Here is a 17,412-nt window from a genome sequence, read left to right as displayed (position 1 = left end):
TATTCTGTTGTTTATCCATGGTGGCATTTTTTGGTCCTCTTTTTTGTTTGTTTGTTTGTATTATTTATTTTGGGGCATGCAGGGACTGAAGCTCCATCACCCTTTCCCAGGGCACTCAAGCAGAGTTTAAATATGGGGAAATTCTAGCAGTAGAGGGGTAGTGCGGCGCAGCTCCCCTTCCTTTCCTTTCCCTGGCTTGCATCAGCAACATTTCCCTAAATCTCCCCTTTCCTCCCTCCCCATCTTGGCTGGTGGAATGCTCTCCTGTTTCCATCTACTTTAGTCCCTTCTGCTAAACGTTGCAAATAGGAGCCCTGCCACATGTTCCCTCACCCAGCAGGAGCATCAGACATTCAACTGGGTTGCAGATAGAAGCTGCAGCTTCTTCCACAGATGTGGAGGGCTGCAGTGGGCACCTGGCTTCAGGCAGTTAAGTGGCCTCTCTGTTCTCCATTTGTTATGCAAACACCAGGGGACTCTGGAGCCCCCAGGGGGAGAAGGAGGCAGCAGCAACTGACAGGGATGGGGATGGGCAGGGGATTGAGGTGAGTGTCTGCTTGAGTGCCCTGGCAAAGGGTGATGAAGCTTCAGACCCAGGCAGCACAGGCAGGCAGCCAAGAGTGTCTTCCTTGTGAGTATCCTGCAGCTTCAGTATTTCAGGAACCCAGAGTGAGATGGGGCATATGAAGTTTAAACTACAGCTCTCTGTGTTAGATACATAACCAGATGTGTCCTACAGACTCTGAGCATCTAGACCCTGAGTGTGCCTGCATCAGTGTTAAGTGTCAGAATTTACTTTCTGGTGGTTCTGATGCAACCTGTGTCTCAGAAGATATTAGTGTCCATTCTGATTTCTGGTTTTCTGGGACAGGTAGAATCATAGAAAATTAGGGTTGGAAGAGACCTCAGGAGGTCATCTAGTCCAACCCCCTGCTCAAAGCAGGACCAACACCAACAAGGTACCGCTTGTTGTTCCTGTGAGTCTTCCGGTGTATCTGTTGTTGGCACTGGCTGACCAGGTCTTAGGTGCCTGCTAAAATGTCTTTAACTTTCTCCTGTACGTGTTTCAATATGGTATGACCATGGCTCTGGAGATATGGCTACCACCCCTTGGTGGTTGTCAACATTGTGTTTTCTCCATACATATTGGGTCTCCATAATGAACACAGATAGTGGCTTAGATGTCCAGTCATAGTATTTCTTTTGTCTTTCCCATAGATGCTTTAATCTCGTGTGAGACAGCTGAGGTATTTTGGGTTGTATCAGTGCATGTGACAATGGAAACATTGTTCTCAACATCCTCCCCATCAGCAACTGTGATGGGTCAGTATTCCATACCTCTCAGTGGCGTATTTCTCAATTCCAAAAGAGCTAAGCAGGATCTCTACCCACTGCAGCTGTTTTGTGAAACATAAATTTTGTTGTCTGAATGTTTCTCTCAGCCATTCCATTTGATTGTGGGTATCAGGACTGAAGTGAGGGAGTTATAGTCCCCAAGATCTTTTCAAGTTACCCATTGCTCTGCTCACAGATGGAACATGGACATTCACTAACTCTGCTGGGATGCTGTGTCTTGCAAATCCAGCTCTCAGTTTAGCAATCCTGGAATGTGCTGACTTGTCTGGCAGACACAGGACCTCTGGAAATTTGGAGAAGTAGTCCACTAGGACTAGATACAAATGTCTGCTGAAGTCAAAAATACCTGCAGCTATCTTGTGCCATGGTGTCAGGAATCTCCTGAGATTATAATGATTCTTTTTGGTTACTTGGTCTACGTTCCTGACGTACTCTGCATCCTTCTGTAAGATATTCTGTGTTCGGTCATAGCTGACGAGTACATTATCTGCTTAGTTCGTGCCTTTGTTCTCTGAATGCCTTGATGTGACTCATACAAGCAGTTAAGCATTCCCTGCATTGTATTATTAGGAATAATTATCTTGTCACCAGCCATTAACAAACCTTGTTGTAATGAAATAGTGTCTTTCACTGCCCAGCATAAATGTAGTCTGGGATTCACTTTTCTTCTGCATGGCCAGCCCTCACATACAATAACATGTCAGGCTTGCACTACAGGAACTTCCCATATGTTCTCCTTCAGTTTGTTTAACGAAGTGTAAAGGTGGCCTGATCATCTGGTTCTTTAGTATGTTCCACTGCAGCTCTCGATAATGTGTCTGCAATTAACATTTCTTTACTGGGGGTATGTTTTAAGAACATATTTTTGTAACTGAAGTAGCATGTGGTATAGCCTCACAGGTGCTTTTCCAAGAGATTGGAGAAGATTGCCTCCAGTGGTTCTGATCAGACTGTATCTCAATCTATACTCCATATATGTACTGATGAAATTTCTTTGTGACAAATCCAATAGTCAGTAGTTCCATCTAAATTTGGGCGTAATTTTGTTCTGCTCTGTCAGAGCTCATGATGCATACGAAACGAGGCCTCTGTCTTACAGTAGACAAGCTTGTAAACCATCTTTGGATGCATCTGATTGTGTGGTGACTGGCTTGTCGGGATCATGGAATCTAAATATTGGTGCATTACAAAGTGCTGTCTTTAGCTGTTGCAGTGTATTCCCATGATCATTGCCCAGTTATGTTCTTATGTAGTGGTCGTCTTAGTGGAGTAGTCAAAGATGCTTCACCTAGGATGTATTGTGCAAGGAATCTAATAATCTCCAGGATCCTCCATAATGCTTTCTTGTCTTATGGAGGTTTCATGTTAACTATGTCTTCAACCTTATTGTCATCTGGCCTGATTCCTTGTGATGAGAGAATGTGTCCCATGTATTTATCTTCTTTTACTATGAACTGGATTTTATCTGGGTTGAACTTGATATTCTCTGCTTGAGCCCTTGCCATCATTCTCTTCAGTATCTGATCATGTTCTGCCTGAATTGATGCTGCTATTATCATGTCATGGCTATTATATGGATGCCTGCAATATCTCCAAATATTTCATTATTCTTTTGTTGAAACACTTCACTAGCTGTTTTTATTCCAAAAGGTAGACGGAAAAACTTGTATCTGCCCCAGTATTGAAAGTGCATAGTTAAGTTGACTCTTATGTGATTTGCCAATATCCGCCTTTCTCATGTGGAATAGCGAATATGCTTTTACCAGCTAGTTGGCACTGAACATTGGCTGGCATGTGGGTGGAGTAATACTGCCTCAGTACAGCCAAATTAAGATCTCGTGGATCCAAAAAATCCATACTTAAAGTCTGGGTTGATGCCACCAGTAGCATTTCCCCAAAGAACAAAGAGAGGGGCGACTTTCAGACTCGATGCAAACCCCACAACGTCATGTGTACCTGAGTTGTGTACCCAACACTGTGTGGGCTCTTTTCACCTCCTATTCCTGTAGAATGAATGGGCGGGGGTGAGGGGGTGGAAGAGTGCAAATGGCTTCAGACTTCCAAAAGTAGGATTACCTCATGATGCTGGGGTACATGAACACCAAATACCAGCACGTGTCATTTAACCCCCTGAAGCTGCGTAGGAATTAGCATCTGAAAACAAATGATAAACTATGGAGAATTATCAGATTTGAAAATAAATTTCACTTTGAAATTCTAAGATGTTTAGTAAGAAAAAATTAAATAGAACGTATATATTTTAATTGCTCTATTAAGTAGATGTCTACTTATCTTGGGATGAAACCAGACTTACAGGATTGGGTATCATTGACAATGTGGCTGTTTTTATTGCCTTAAATGTTCTTGGGTCCTTATCTCTTTTCTTATCTCCAGAGAAATCTCCATATCCCTCCTAAGTATTTTAGAATAATAAGTCTTTGCTTTCCTATAATGTTTACAATCTGAACTGCCAAATCTGCCTGTCATTCTTGGGTACAGACTTCATTACCCAAGAATGACGACACTGTTGTGTTGGTGCTCTGATTTAAAAAAACAAAACAGCAAAAAATCCCATTGTATTATCCCCTGCCGCATATAGTTAGAAAAATTAAATCCTCATTACTCTCTTAGATCTTCTGCTCTGTTATCACTTACTGGTGGGGTTTTTTTAGATCTGACTAAGGTGGCTCAAGTCTGTCTGCCTTGCCTTGGATTTCACAGAAGCTTTATAATTGTTTACCCTATTTACAAGCCTAAATCAGGGATTTACAAAAGTAGACCTTGCTTGATAATAAAGTGGTTTCCTTGCCCCTCAAATATTTCTAGTTCTTATCTTTCTACACAGCTGCTTGTAAGTTCAGCTTTACAAAATCTTGATTGGATTCCTACCGATGTAGTCTAACAAAGAAGTCTTTCACTGAAGTTGTCCAAAATAAATAGATAAGTTAAGCAAAAATGTGAAAATGGATTAGTTGGATCTATGTAGGCCTAGAACAATGATTCTGTACATGTATAAGAAATTCCTCATGATGTATAAATACTGTTGAGCATGAAAAAACATTTTGTTTATTTATTGCACTTGTACAGAATAAATCAACTCCCAAAGCTGGCTCACCCTAAAAAGCATAGGAAAGGTGATGTCCCAACTTTGACCTGACCTAGCAGACTTATGGAATTCCACTTAGGGTATGTCTACACTGCCGCGCTAGTTCGGCGGCTGGGGATCGAAGTTCCGGGTTTGATTTATCGCGTCTGGTGTGGACGCGATAAATCGAACCAGGAAGTGCTCGCCGTCGACTGCGGTACTCCAGCTAGACGAGAGGAGTACCGCGGAGTCGACGGGGGAGCCTGCCTGCTGCGTGTGGACCGCGTCTGAACCGCGGTAAGTTCGAAGTAAGGTATGTCGAATTCAGCTACGTTATTCACGTAGCTGAATTTGCGTACCTTACTTCGAATTGGGGGGTAAGTGTAGACCAAGCCTTAGAGATGGAAACGCACCACTTATTGCAGCAAGATTTACTATAATCTGTAGTATTACATAGATTTACTGTATTCTGTAGTACTATAATACTAGATGAAACATACAAATAGGCATTGTTATGAGTTTATAACTCACCCATAATGATGCTTAACAGAGCTATCTGACCTAGCAATTTTATACTGTATTGTTTCAAGGATTTTTTTAAAGCCATATTTATATGGTTATGTGTATGTTGTGTGTCCTTAAAATTTAAAATATCCGGAGTGCTTGTAAACATAGGTATATTTTGGGATAATGGTGGTCCCTGATATGTGAACATTGTGTGGTTAGCCCTATGCCGAAGGAAGAGGTGACTGTATTGGTATGCTCTGATAAAACTGCATCCAGTAACATTTTCCCTCCAGCATGTATCTGAAATCATTCAAGCATAAGTACTTAGACATTTTCTCCCTATCAGTTACAGTTCTTCATGTTAGAGCCGATTACATCAAGTCTCTCTCCTCCTCCTCATCCCTGTTTTTGTGTAGATCTCATAAAATACTTATGCTATGCATATACTTAACTGATTGTGAAGCTTTCTAATAAGCTATTTGATATGTGCTTCTGTTTGTCCAGTCTGAAAATTAATGATGCTGTTTAGCTGCTTATTTGAATGTTTCATTTCTCTTTTATTTTCTTCCATTCCTCTAATAACCAAGTAGCCACTTCGGTAGATGCCTCCAGGCTTTCATGCAAATGGCATATCATATTTCTCTCATTTTACTTTGTTGTTTTTTTTTAATATTAAATTTAGAAACAGAAGCTTATCCAGGAAAAATTTAAATGAAAAGGTTGACCTTTAGTTTTGAAGTCACTTAATGAAGCTGAATCTCTAATAGTCCAAGAAATCTGATTCTGTAGCTTTAGACTGGCTTCAAGCCTGTTTTTCCGGACAGGCATTTTAAGGAGTCTGAGGCTAGATGAATGTGGAAAGCAAGGGGAAAGCTGCCCTAAGGCATAGGCTGGGCTGTCATTTAGAAGAGCATGACTGGGAAAGTTTTCCTACAAAACAGTGAGTGTTCGGCTTGAGGGAAGGAGGGCTCTGATAAATGTTGAGCAGATAATATAAAATGTTAAGCACTAAAATTTACCTTAATGATCTGCCTAAACCTAGCAAAGTCTGTGCAGTGCAATGCAATTGCAAATACTTCTAATGTAGCTCTTGCATCCGTACATATGTGTTTGTTTAAGATAATGTGTTCAATTCCACAGTTAATATCTAAGATATATGCTGTGAATGGGACGTAGGTACTTTTGAACATAGGATTTAGTCTTTACGTCACTTAGGTGCTTTTCAGAAAGTTATCCTTGTCTAGAAATTTTATCCATAACGTCAGTATAACATACCCTTCTCATTCCAGAGTTGGAAGGGCTTTGTTGACTCCTGTTGAAGTTCATGGGCTTCACATAGTTAAAATGTTCTGCTTACATACATACTTGATGATTACCTGCTCTGTTCATTCCCTCTGGGGCACCTGGCATTGGCCACTGTTGGAAGACTGTTCTTATGTTCTTATATAAAATACCTCTCATTTTAGTCCCATAGTTACCTGCATTCTACACAGACATGGTGTCCCTAAGTTTTTATTATTGAATTTTATTGTTGAAAATTACTTGCATGAGAAATAATCATAAAACTCTGGTTATAGAAAGAGTTATTTACCTTTATGGGAGGAATCCCACTGCATTTTAACTGTCCTGCATGGATAATAATTTTGTCTCTCTCCTTTCTAAGGGCTTTATCTACATTGTGTTGCACATTTGGACCTTGACAGGTTAAGAGAGATGAAAGTTTATCTCATAGTTTTGTATATAAATCCCCCCCTTTCCTGTAAATGTAAGATGTGGGGAAGTGATGCCCTTCTTTTATTAGCATTGTAGCAGGGTTGATGCAACCAATATGATGTCAATAGCCTTACACATCCTTTCCCTGAAATTTTAATGGTTCTAAATGTTTGGTGTGAATTTTGCACAGCACGTGCAGTGATGAGTTATTCTTGGATTTAGTGGACATTGGCATAGACTGGTGGGTTGCTCCTTCTTCCATATCTGTATATCGGGTTTCAGCTTGCCAGAGGATTTTTAGACCATTCTGATGGCTAGACTCTCTTCTCCAGCCTATTACCTTCTTCTAAACCATCCACCTAATTCCAACTTGATCTCCTTTCTGTCTCTAAATTTATGATTTCATCCAATAACTGCTGGGTCATCCCCTCCCCCCCCCAAAGTATTTGTTCTTCCCATTGGTTGCGCGCTCGCACACACACACACAACTTTTGATTGCATGTGACAAACAGGAACAAGGGTTGCCCTGTCTATTTCAAATTAGAGGTATTCTAATCTAAAGAAGCGGTTGCATCTTATGTGTAGAAGGCTGTCTTGTTGTTGCTGCACCTTCACAAAGCTGTATGCTGCACAGCTTATTAAGACAGTGTAGAATGAGCTTCACCTATGCAATGTGTAATTTCCCCTTCCACAGAATTCCCGCCTGACCTTGGGCAAGTTACTTACTCTTTCTGTGCCACAGTTCTTCATCTGTAAAATGGGGATAATAGCACTTCCTAACCTCATGAGGTGTTGTGAAGATAAACACATTAAGGATTGTGAGGTGCTCAGATGCTATGATAATGGGCATCATAGACATTAAGTCCAGAAGGGACCATTATGATCGTCTAGCCTGGCCTGCACATTGAAGGCCACAGAACCTCACTCACCCACTCCTGTAATAGGCCCATAACCTCCGGCTGAGTTACTAAAGTTCTCAAATCTTGATTTAAAGTTATAGAGAATCCACCATTTACTCTAGTTTAAACTAGCAAGTGACCTGTGCCCCATGCTGCAAAGGAAGACCAAAAAAAAACACAGAGTCTTTGCCAATCTAACTTGGGGGGGAAATCCTTCCAGACCCCAAATATGGCAGTCAGTTAGACCCTAAGCATGTCTGCAAAACCCACCAGCCAGACACCTGGGAAAGAATTCTCTGTAGTAACTGAAAATCCTCCCCACCTCGTGCCTCATCTCCAGATATTTGTTACTAACAGTTGCAGATGGGCCACATGCTGTTGTAGACAATCTCTTCATACCATCCCCTCTATAAATTTATCAAGCTCAGTCTTAAAACAATTAAGATTTTTTACCTCCATTATTTCTTATGGAAGGCTGTTCCAGAACTTCAGTCCTCTGCTGGTTAGAAACCTTTGTCTAATTTCAAGCCTAAACTTATTGATGGCAAGTTTATACACATTTGTTCTTGTGCCAGCACTGGTCTTTAAATTAAATAACTCCTCTCCCTCCCTGATGTTGTTCCCTCTGATGTATATATAGAGAGCAATCAAATCTCCCTTCAACCTTTATTTTGTTAGGGTAAAGAAGCCATGCTCCTTAAGTCTCCTCTCGTAATGTAGGTTCTCCATTCCTCTGATCATCCTAATAGCCCTTCGCTGTACCTGTTCCAGTTTGAATCAATCTTTCTTAAACATGGGAGATGAGAATTGCACACAGTATTCCAGATGACGTCTCACCAGTGACTTCTGTAATGATAACAACACTTCCCTATCTCTACTGGAAATACGTTGCCTGTTGCATCCAAGGACTACATTAGCCTTTTTCACAACTGCTCACACTGGTGGCTTGTAGGTATCCTGTGATTGACCAATATACCCAGATTTTCCTCTTCCTCTGTTATTTCCAACTGATACATCCCCAGCTTACAGCAAACATTCTTGTTGTTAGGTGTTAGTCCCTAAGTGCATGACATTTTATTTTCACTATTAAATTTCATTCTGTTTCTGTTACTACAGTTTTCAAGGTCATCCAAATCTTCTTGTATGATATTACCTCCCACTTTTTGTGCCAAGGTCATTAATGAAAATGTTAAACAAGACTGTTCCCAAGACTTATCCTTGAGGAACTCCACTATTAACCTCCTCCCAGCTTGACAGTTCACCTTTCAGCATGACCTGTTGTAGTCTCCCCTTCAACCAGTTCCTTACTCACCTTTCAATTTTAAGATTAATCCCCGTCTTCTCCAGTTTAATGAATAATTTCCATTGTGGAACTGTATCAAATACTTTATTGAAATCCAAGTAGATTAGATCTACTATTTTTTCTTTGTCTAGAAAATGGGTTATCTTCTCAAAGAAAGAGATCAGGTTGGTCTGGCACGATCTACCTTTTGTAAAACCATGTTGTATTTTATCCCAATTGCCGTTTGCCTGTATGTCTTTAATGACTCTCTCTTTCAAGATTTGTTTTAGGATCTTGCATACAATTGAGGTCAAAGTAATGGGACTGTCACTTTCGGAATCTCCCCCCCCCCTTTTTTTAAACATACATATTATATTTGCAATCCCCCCCCCTTTTTTAAATATACATATTATATTTGCAATTCTGCAGGCATAGGGTATGACTCCCAAGTTTATAGATTCATTAAAAGTCCTTGCCATTGGGCTTTCAATTTCATGTGCTAGTTCCTTTAATGTTGTTGGATGGAGGTTATCCAGGCTCCCCAGTTTGGCCCCATTAAGCTGTTTGAGTTTGGCTTCTACCTTAGATATAATTTCTGTTTCCATATCCTTGTTCCCATTACCCACCTTGCCACTGCACCCAAGCTTTTTATTACCCTTATTAAAAGCTGAGGCAAAGTATTCATTTAGATGTTGGGCCATGCCTAGATTATCTTTAATCTCCACCCCATCCTCAGTGTTTAGTGGTCCCACTTCTTCTTTCCCTGTTTTCTTTTTATTTATATGGCTAAAGATCCTTTTACTGTTGATTTTAATTTCCTTTGCAAGGTCCAACTCTGCTTGACTTTTGGCACTTCTTACTTTTCCCCTACACTTTCTGACCTCCAAGGGTTTATCCTTCCATTTAGTTTAAACTGAATTAATTCATGATTGATTACTCATTAAAAATGTGTAACAAAAGAAAAGTTCTTCGAAAAGAGACCATGCCTGGAAATTTTTAGCCTGGAAAGTGAACATTTTGGAGCCACTGAAAACTGAGTTAGGATGGATATGCATATACATCCTTAACTATAATGGTTGCTGCCATCCCTGCTACTGATGAGAATAATTTGCAATCCCATTTCAGTGCAGTTTTTCAAGAGATCTTACACAGGGCTGTGACCAATACCATGTAGAGGGATGTAATAATTATGCTCCATTCATTACATAGTTTCAGTGGGATAAGCTTGAGTTATGAGTGTAGGTGTGTTTGCACATTATGTCACTCTGGCCTCACCAATTAAATAGGGGAGGGAGATGACCTGTAAGCCATGGCTCCATAAATATATTTCAAAATTCAATAACCTGTTCATGAGCAACTTCCTCTCTCTCTCCCCTCGCCCCACATAGCAGCTATTTATGGGACCATTTTACATTGGTTTTTATTTAAAAAATAATAATAGCAAGCACTGGCAATTGAATTCTCATGCATTATGTAGCCATCACCACAGTCTCACTTTTGCACATCTTGTTGCTGTCAGATCTTTGTCGTCAGCCAAAAGTGATGTGTCTAAACTAGTAGCATATGTTTGATGACGTATGTAGAAACAGTGACGTTTCCGGTGTTTGATCTTAACTTTTATTGAGAACATCAGAAAATGTTTTTAAGAATGGCAGCCATGGCGTGGAAGGAGTTTGCTCATAAACAGGGTATTGGGTCTTAAATAAACTTCTTAATAAATAGGTTCTTTGCAGCCCTTTCCTCTGCTAGTTATTGGTGTAATTGCCTGTCAGTATCATCTGATTGTGGAACTGCTGGGGGCATGGTGTCTTAGATCATGCAGTAGAAACTGCTAGGAGTTGACTTACGTGCATGTTTACCTCTGCTCTCTGCTGAGTGACATGTCAATTCTGCTCAAGTAATAGTGCGTTTGTGGGGGTGTACATTCAGGCATGATTTGATTCACTCTAGATCGTTGGCCTACAGAAGATATAAACCTGAATACTAATACAACTATGGAGATTCCCCTTTAGCTCAGCTGGAGCGGGCCATTTGATTCCCAACCACCTTCTAAAACAAGAGCCCACAAAGATGTCCCCAGACACACGTGCGGGTTGCACAGATTTAGGGGCAAAAATGTAGAGAGACAGACTTCTCCAGAGATATAAAATAATAAAGTACTATGATGTTGGCAGGCCACGGGCCAGCTCATGCCAAGGCCACTGGGCCTCACTGAACACTGACAAATGCAGAGCTGGAAACCAGTCTGGCCTGCCTTTGTGCTAGTATTGTTAAAATAGGTATTAGAGTTATAAGAATGTGTTTAGCGTTTAGACTTCATGAAACGCTTGTAGGATGCTGCATGTATTCATGTTACTTTTAGGGTTGCCAGGTGTCTAGTCAAAAAGGGACCCTGGCATCTCCGGTCAGTGCTCTGACCGGGCAGTTAAAAGTCCGGTTAGTGCGGTGCTGGCAGACTCCCTGCTCTGGCTCCACGCAGCTCCCCGGAAACAGCGACGTCTCTTGGCTCCTAGGCAGAGGGATAGCCATGGGGGCTCTGTGCTCTGCCCCTGTCCTGCCCTGAGCACTGGCTCTGCAGCTCCCATTGGCTGGGAACCACGGCCAATGGGAGTGGCGGGGGCGGTGCCTGCGGGTGGAGGCAGCGCGCAGAGCTGCCTGGCCGCGCCTCCACCTAGGAGCTGATGGACATGTCGCTGCTTGCGGGGAGCTGCCCGCAGCCCATACTCTGGAACCCTTCCCGCACCCCAATCCCCTGCCCCAGCCCTGAGCCCCCTTTCTCACCCAAACTCCTTCCCAGAGCCCACACTCCTCACCCACTCCTGTGCACCAACCCTCTGCCCCAGCTTGGAACACCCTCCCACACTGCAAACCCCCGGCCCCAGCCTGGAGCCCCTTCCTGCCCCCCAAACCTCCCATCCACAGCCCCACTCCAGAGCCCTCACCCCTGTACCCCAACCCCTGCCCCATCCTGGATCCCACTCACTGAACCCCTCATTTCTGGCCCCAGCCCAGAGCCCACACCCCCACCCCAGAGCCTGTATCCCCTCCTATACCCAAAGCCCCTGCCCCAGCCCGGTGAAAATGAGCGATTGAGTGAGGGTGGGGGCGAGCGAGCGACCAGGGGTAGTAGAGTGAGCAGCGGCGGAGCCTCAGGGAACAGGCAGGGCCTCAGGAAAGGGTCAGAGAAGGGAGGAGGGGCAAGGGTGTTTGTGTTCGGTTTTGTGCAATTAGAAAGTTGGCAACTGTACTTGTAATATTGGTATCCCATGTTATAAGGTAATATTTAAGTGTTTGCTCTGGAACTATAAAAATGTTTGCTAAGACTGTAAATGCCCTCGATCAGAAGAGAAGCATTACCAAGTGTGAAATACTAGTTTACCACAAGAGGTCTCATCTTCTCCCCAACACAAGAAGGCCTATAGACACTAGTCAAACCACTTTGTTGATTGCTTCCCCCTAACCCATCAATCATAGAATCATAGAAGATTAGGGTTGGAAGAGACCTCAGGAGGTAATTTAGTCCAACCCTCTACTCAAGGCAGGACCAACCCCAACTAAATCATCCCAGCCAGGGCTTTGTCAAGCCTGACCTTAAAAACCTCTAAGGAAGGAGATTCCACCACCTCCCTAGGTAACCCATTCCAGTGCTTCACCACCCTCCTAGTGAAATAGTGTTTCCTAATATCCAACCTAAACCTCCCCCACTGCCACTTGAGACCATTGCTCCTTGTTCTGTCATCTGCCACCACTGAGAACAGCCAAGCTCCATCCTCTTTGGAACCCCCCTTCCAAAGTAGTAGTAGTTGAAGGCTGCTATCAAATCTGCCCTCACTCTTCTCTTCTGCAGACTAAACAAGCCCAGTTCCCTCAGCCTCTCTTCGTAAGTTATGTGCCCCAGCCCCCTGATCATTTTCGTTGCCCTCCGCTGGACTCTCTCCAATTTGTCCACATCCTTTCCGTTGGGGGGGGGGGGCAAAATGAATGCTGGGGGAAGGGAACAAAAATTTCTGTTAAGGAGAAATTGTTATCACTATGCTGCTTGGAATTTGGAGAGGGCAATATTTCTAAGCATAAGCAAGGGATCACCAAGCTGCTTGGCTTGGGTTAGCCCTAAAGGAAATACAGAGCTTGTATGTATAAGAGCTACTATCACCTTTTGGAACTTAAGACTGTAACTCGTTTGTGTGTATGTTTTCCTCCTTTACAGCTACTCTCAGTCCTTTTTCTTAGGGCTTGTACACACTTGCACTTATGTCAGTATAACTTATGTCACGTGGGGTGTGTGAAAAAGCGCCCCCTGAATGATGTAAGTTACACCAACCTAAGTGCTGTTATGGACAGCTCTGTGTCGGCAGGAGATATATCTACTGCCTCTCACAGAGGTGGATTTATTATGCCGATGGGAGAGCTCTCTCCCGTCAGCACAGAGTGTATATATATATATATATATATATATATATATATATTATATTATATATTAATGGAGATATCCTATCTCCTAGAACTGGAAGGGACCTTGAAAGGTCATCGAGTCCAGCCCCCTGCCTTCACTAGCAGGACCAAGTACTGATTTTGCCCCAGATCCCTAAGTGGCCCCCTCAAGGATTGAACTCACAACCCTGGGTTTAGTAGGCCAATGCTCAAACCACTGAGCTATCCCTCCCCCCATAGTGTCTGCACTAGCAATGCTGCATCAGTACAGCTATGCTGCTGCAGCGATTCTAGTGTAGACTAGCCCTTAGTTAATGGTCCTTTCATTAGTTTATTATAGGATTGGCAACAAGCATTGTCTTTGGTGAGTGATCTAGTAAGAACTTGACCTGGGGTAAGTGTTTGGGACTGGGTGTAACCTGAATAGTGTTGTGATTTTTGGTATAAGGGACCATCTATCACAAAGACAAGCTTGCCTGGGTGGCTAGATAGACTAGCGTGTCCAAGGAGACTGTCTGTGACTCCATGGTAAGGCTGTTATAGTGCTTGAGGAGTTCACACTTGTTATTTGGTTGGTGAAATCTAATTGTGTAACATACAACCAGTTTGGGGGTTGTGCCCAGTTCCTTGACAGTCTGCCCTGAGGTTGGCACTCACAGTAGTGAGCCCCTCTCCACAGCTTGACAAGTACATTTTAAAATTGTAAATTTGAGTTGATAGTGCCCCTTTTGATTACAGTGTGTGAAGTATTTTTAGACCATGATGCAAGAGCTGCTATAAAAGTTTTAAATTATTTAAGCCTTAAAGCTCCATTTCTGGTACTACTTTTCTGTGAGATGGCAGTCATTGCTCATAGAAAATCTCCCCCCACTATGTTTTTAAAAGTTTTTTATTTAGACAAAGATGTTCTATTTACTGGACCCTTGTTGATGCACAGTGTGCCTCTAATTTTTGCCATAATCAGAAGTTGGTATGTCACTTCCATGTCATTTCAAAAAGTTTGAGAGGCATCCTCATAAACTGCATGTCAGAAGGGCCATGAAATTCTGTTTGAACAGGACACAAGTATCATGAGTTTACTGAGAGCCCCCCTGGAAGAACTATCCAAATGTACTTGAATGGGTATTTCTGAAGCATAGGCTGCTCAGGGCAAACCTTGCCCTGCCGCCCTCCCCAGGAGAAGCAACGCCACCTCTTGGATGAAGAGGTGCAAAAGGTTCCTAAACAACAATTACCAAAGCTGATATGTGGGCCTCTACACACCATTTTACTAGTCATAGAGTAGAAGGACAAACCTCTGTAGATGCAGTTTTTGGCAGAATTTGTCTTGTTTATGTTCTTGAGAAGTAGTCCCAATCTTTTGTTATAAGGAATGTGATATAAATCCCCGCTAGTACAATTGGAGAACATTCTTTAAGCGTAAATGGTATATCTCTGATGGGCCACGTTCGTCTCTAATACGCCAGCTTTACTTGCCATTCTGTTGTATTACCAGTTGTGTTATTACTAAAGTTGTTCACTTGCTACTGTCTTACAGTATGTCTGAATTATATCTCTTGAGGACAGTCTATTAGTGGCTTAGGTTTGAACTTTCTAGATACGTTTTTTTCCACCTTACACTTAAGATAAAGTAGTCTCACTCAACAGCATGAAGACATTTGTGGTGGACAAGCTAATAGGAGCCGCAGGACAGCTTGTGTCGGTGCTCAGAAATTCTGCCCATTCTGTGGTTGTTCATGATGATAACATAAGTAAAACCACACATAGTGCAATGCTGACCTTATCCAGCAGAAAAATAACAAGAAGTAATATCTCTTCAGCTATCATAAGCTGGGATATTTTTCTTGTCCATTTTTGTTTTATGCATTCTTAAATACAAAATGAGTTTCACTGATCTCATAATAAATTGGATTGTGTGATGCAAGTAAAATAGTTGAGTTGCTGTAATGATTTATTAATGCGAGAAACTGTATTTAGCATTTATATATAATATTCTTCACTTCCTAATGCTGTACAAATGTCACAGTGTCACTTGGAGGATGTTCCCATTTTAATCAGAGAGGGTTAAGTGACTTGCTCGAGGCCATGTGTAGCGGGATTTCAGGCCACCGGGGGAGAAAAAGGAGGGAGAACACCCCCTTTTTATGAATGTAGCTCCTTGTGGTCAAGGTAGAGAGGCCTAGCGGTTGGAGATCAGGGGGTTGTCCTTATCCTCAGGGCAGTGAGGCGTAATGACCAGAGTCTACAGAGCTACCCTTGCTCTCAGAGCAGTGAGGCCTAGTGGCCAGAGTCCATGAAGCTGCCCTTGCTCTCAAGGCTGCGAGGCCTCCTGGCCAAAATCCATGAAGTTGCCTTTGGCCTCAGGGCAGCGAGGCCTAGTGGCTGGAGTCTATGTAGCTGCCTTAGTCCTCTGGGCAGCGGGGCCTAGTGATAGGTGTGGAAATGGGTAGAGGGATCTGGGCCCATCCTACTCCACTGGGTCCCAACCCCAGGCCCTATGGAACCAGCAGTCCTGGCTTCAGGTTCAGGTTCCCCTCTCAACAAACTTCCTACCCTTGCTTCTGGATCCCCCTCTGGGATAGCGGCCTGCCATATCCCTCATCCTCCGCAGTTGCCTGGGGTCCCACCATGGATTCAGCGCCTTCAGCCTCCGCAGGCTGGCACTCTAGCGGCTCCCTGGCAGGAGTCTGCAGCGTGTATCCACTCTCCTCCTCAGTCAGCCCAGACTGAGCTAAGCCGCCTCGTTTTATATACTGCTTCCAACCAGAGCATGCCAAGCAAGTGCATGGGAGCATTGCCTCGTGGGCCCAAAGTGCGTGGCCAACCCTTGCTAGGCCAGTGCAGGCTTGGTACACCCCATCACACAATGTAGTGTGAAATTGTCAGAGCTGGGATTAGAACTCAGGAGTTTCTGCTTCCCTGTTCTGTGCTGAGATGACTTGCCCACTGCTGGTATAATTTGCAGATGACACAAAGATTGACAGAGTAGTAAATGATGATAAGGACAGGATAGTCGTATGGAGTGATCTGGATTTCTTGGTAAACTGGGTCCATTCAAAGATTATACAGCTAAATGCAAAGTTATACATCTAGAAAAAAGGAATGCAGGCCACACCTACAAAATGGGGACTGTATCCTGGAAAACAGGGACTGAAAAGGAGCCTTGTGGGAGGTCAGAGAGGACAGACAATTCACTGTGAGCTTCCAATGCAATGCTCTGGCAAAAAAGGACTCATGCGACCTTTGGCTTTATAAGAAAAGTAGTAGTGAGTAGGACTAAGGAGGTGATTATATCTCACTACACGGATTTGGTGTGACTGATACTGTAATACTACGTTCAGTTCTGGTGTTCAGATTTTTAAAAAGATGTTAAAAAATTGGAGAGCCTGAAGAAAAGAGCCACAAAAATTATTCAAGACCTGGAGAACCTTAAAGTAAGAGACTTAAAGAGCTTAATCTGTTTAATTTATCAAAAAAAAGATTGAAAGGTGACTTGATTACAGTATATAAGTATCTTCACGAGGAGAAAATAGTGGGTACTAAAGGGCTCTTTAATCTAGCAGAGAGAAATATGAAATAGAACCTCAGAGGTTACGAACACTTCGGGAATGGAGGTTCTTTGTAATTGTGAAATTTTTGTAACACCAAACAAAACGTTATGGTTGATCTTTCAAAAGTTTACAACTGAACATTGACTTAATACAGCTTTGAAATTTTACTATGCAGAAGAAAAATGCTTCTTTTAATCATCTTAATTTAAATGAAACAAGCACAGAAACAGTTTCCTTACCTTGTCAAATCTTTTTTGTAAACTTTCTTTTTATTATTTTAGTAGGTTACATTTTAACACAGTACTGTACTGTACTCTATTTAATTATTTTTTTTGGTCTATGCTGCCTGATTGCATACTTCCAGTTCCAAATGCGGTGTGTGGTTGACCAGTCAGTCAGGGCCAGATTGACACCTTCCGCACACCTAGGCACAGCATCTTAAGTGCCCCCCGCCTACAGCTGACCTTTGTGTTGCACCCAGTTTAGAGAGGTAAGGTGCCCCTAGAATGCTGGTGCCCCTAGGCACATGCCTCCTGTGACTAATTAGAAATCCGGCCCTGCAGTCAGTTTGTAATGCTGGTGTTCGTA

General features: G+C 42.7%; 1 protein-coding gene across 1 annotated transcript in view; it reads left to right on the top strand.

The window, feature by feature from the left end:
- The window catches only part of KLHL29 (kelch like family member 29), a 469,081-nt gene that overhangs the window by 110,397 nt on the left and 341,272 nt on the right, over positions 1–17,412 (top strand). The window lies entirely within an intron of this gene.

This window comes from Emys orbicularis, chromosome 3 (genome assembly GCF_028017835.1).
Source record: "Emys orbicularis isolate rEmyOrb1 chromosome 3, rEmyOrb1.hap1, whole genome shotgun sequence".
Taxonomy (NCBI): domain Eukaryota; kingdom Metazoa; phylum Chordata; order Testudines; family Emydidae; genus Emys; species Emys orbicularis.
The sequence above is the reverse complement of the archived record's forward strand: the minus strand, read 5'-3'. Positions and strand labels throughout refer to the sequence as shown.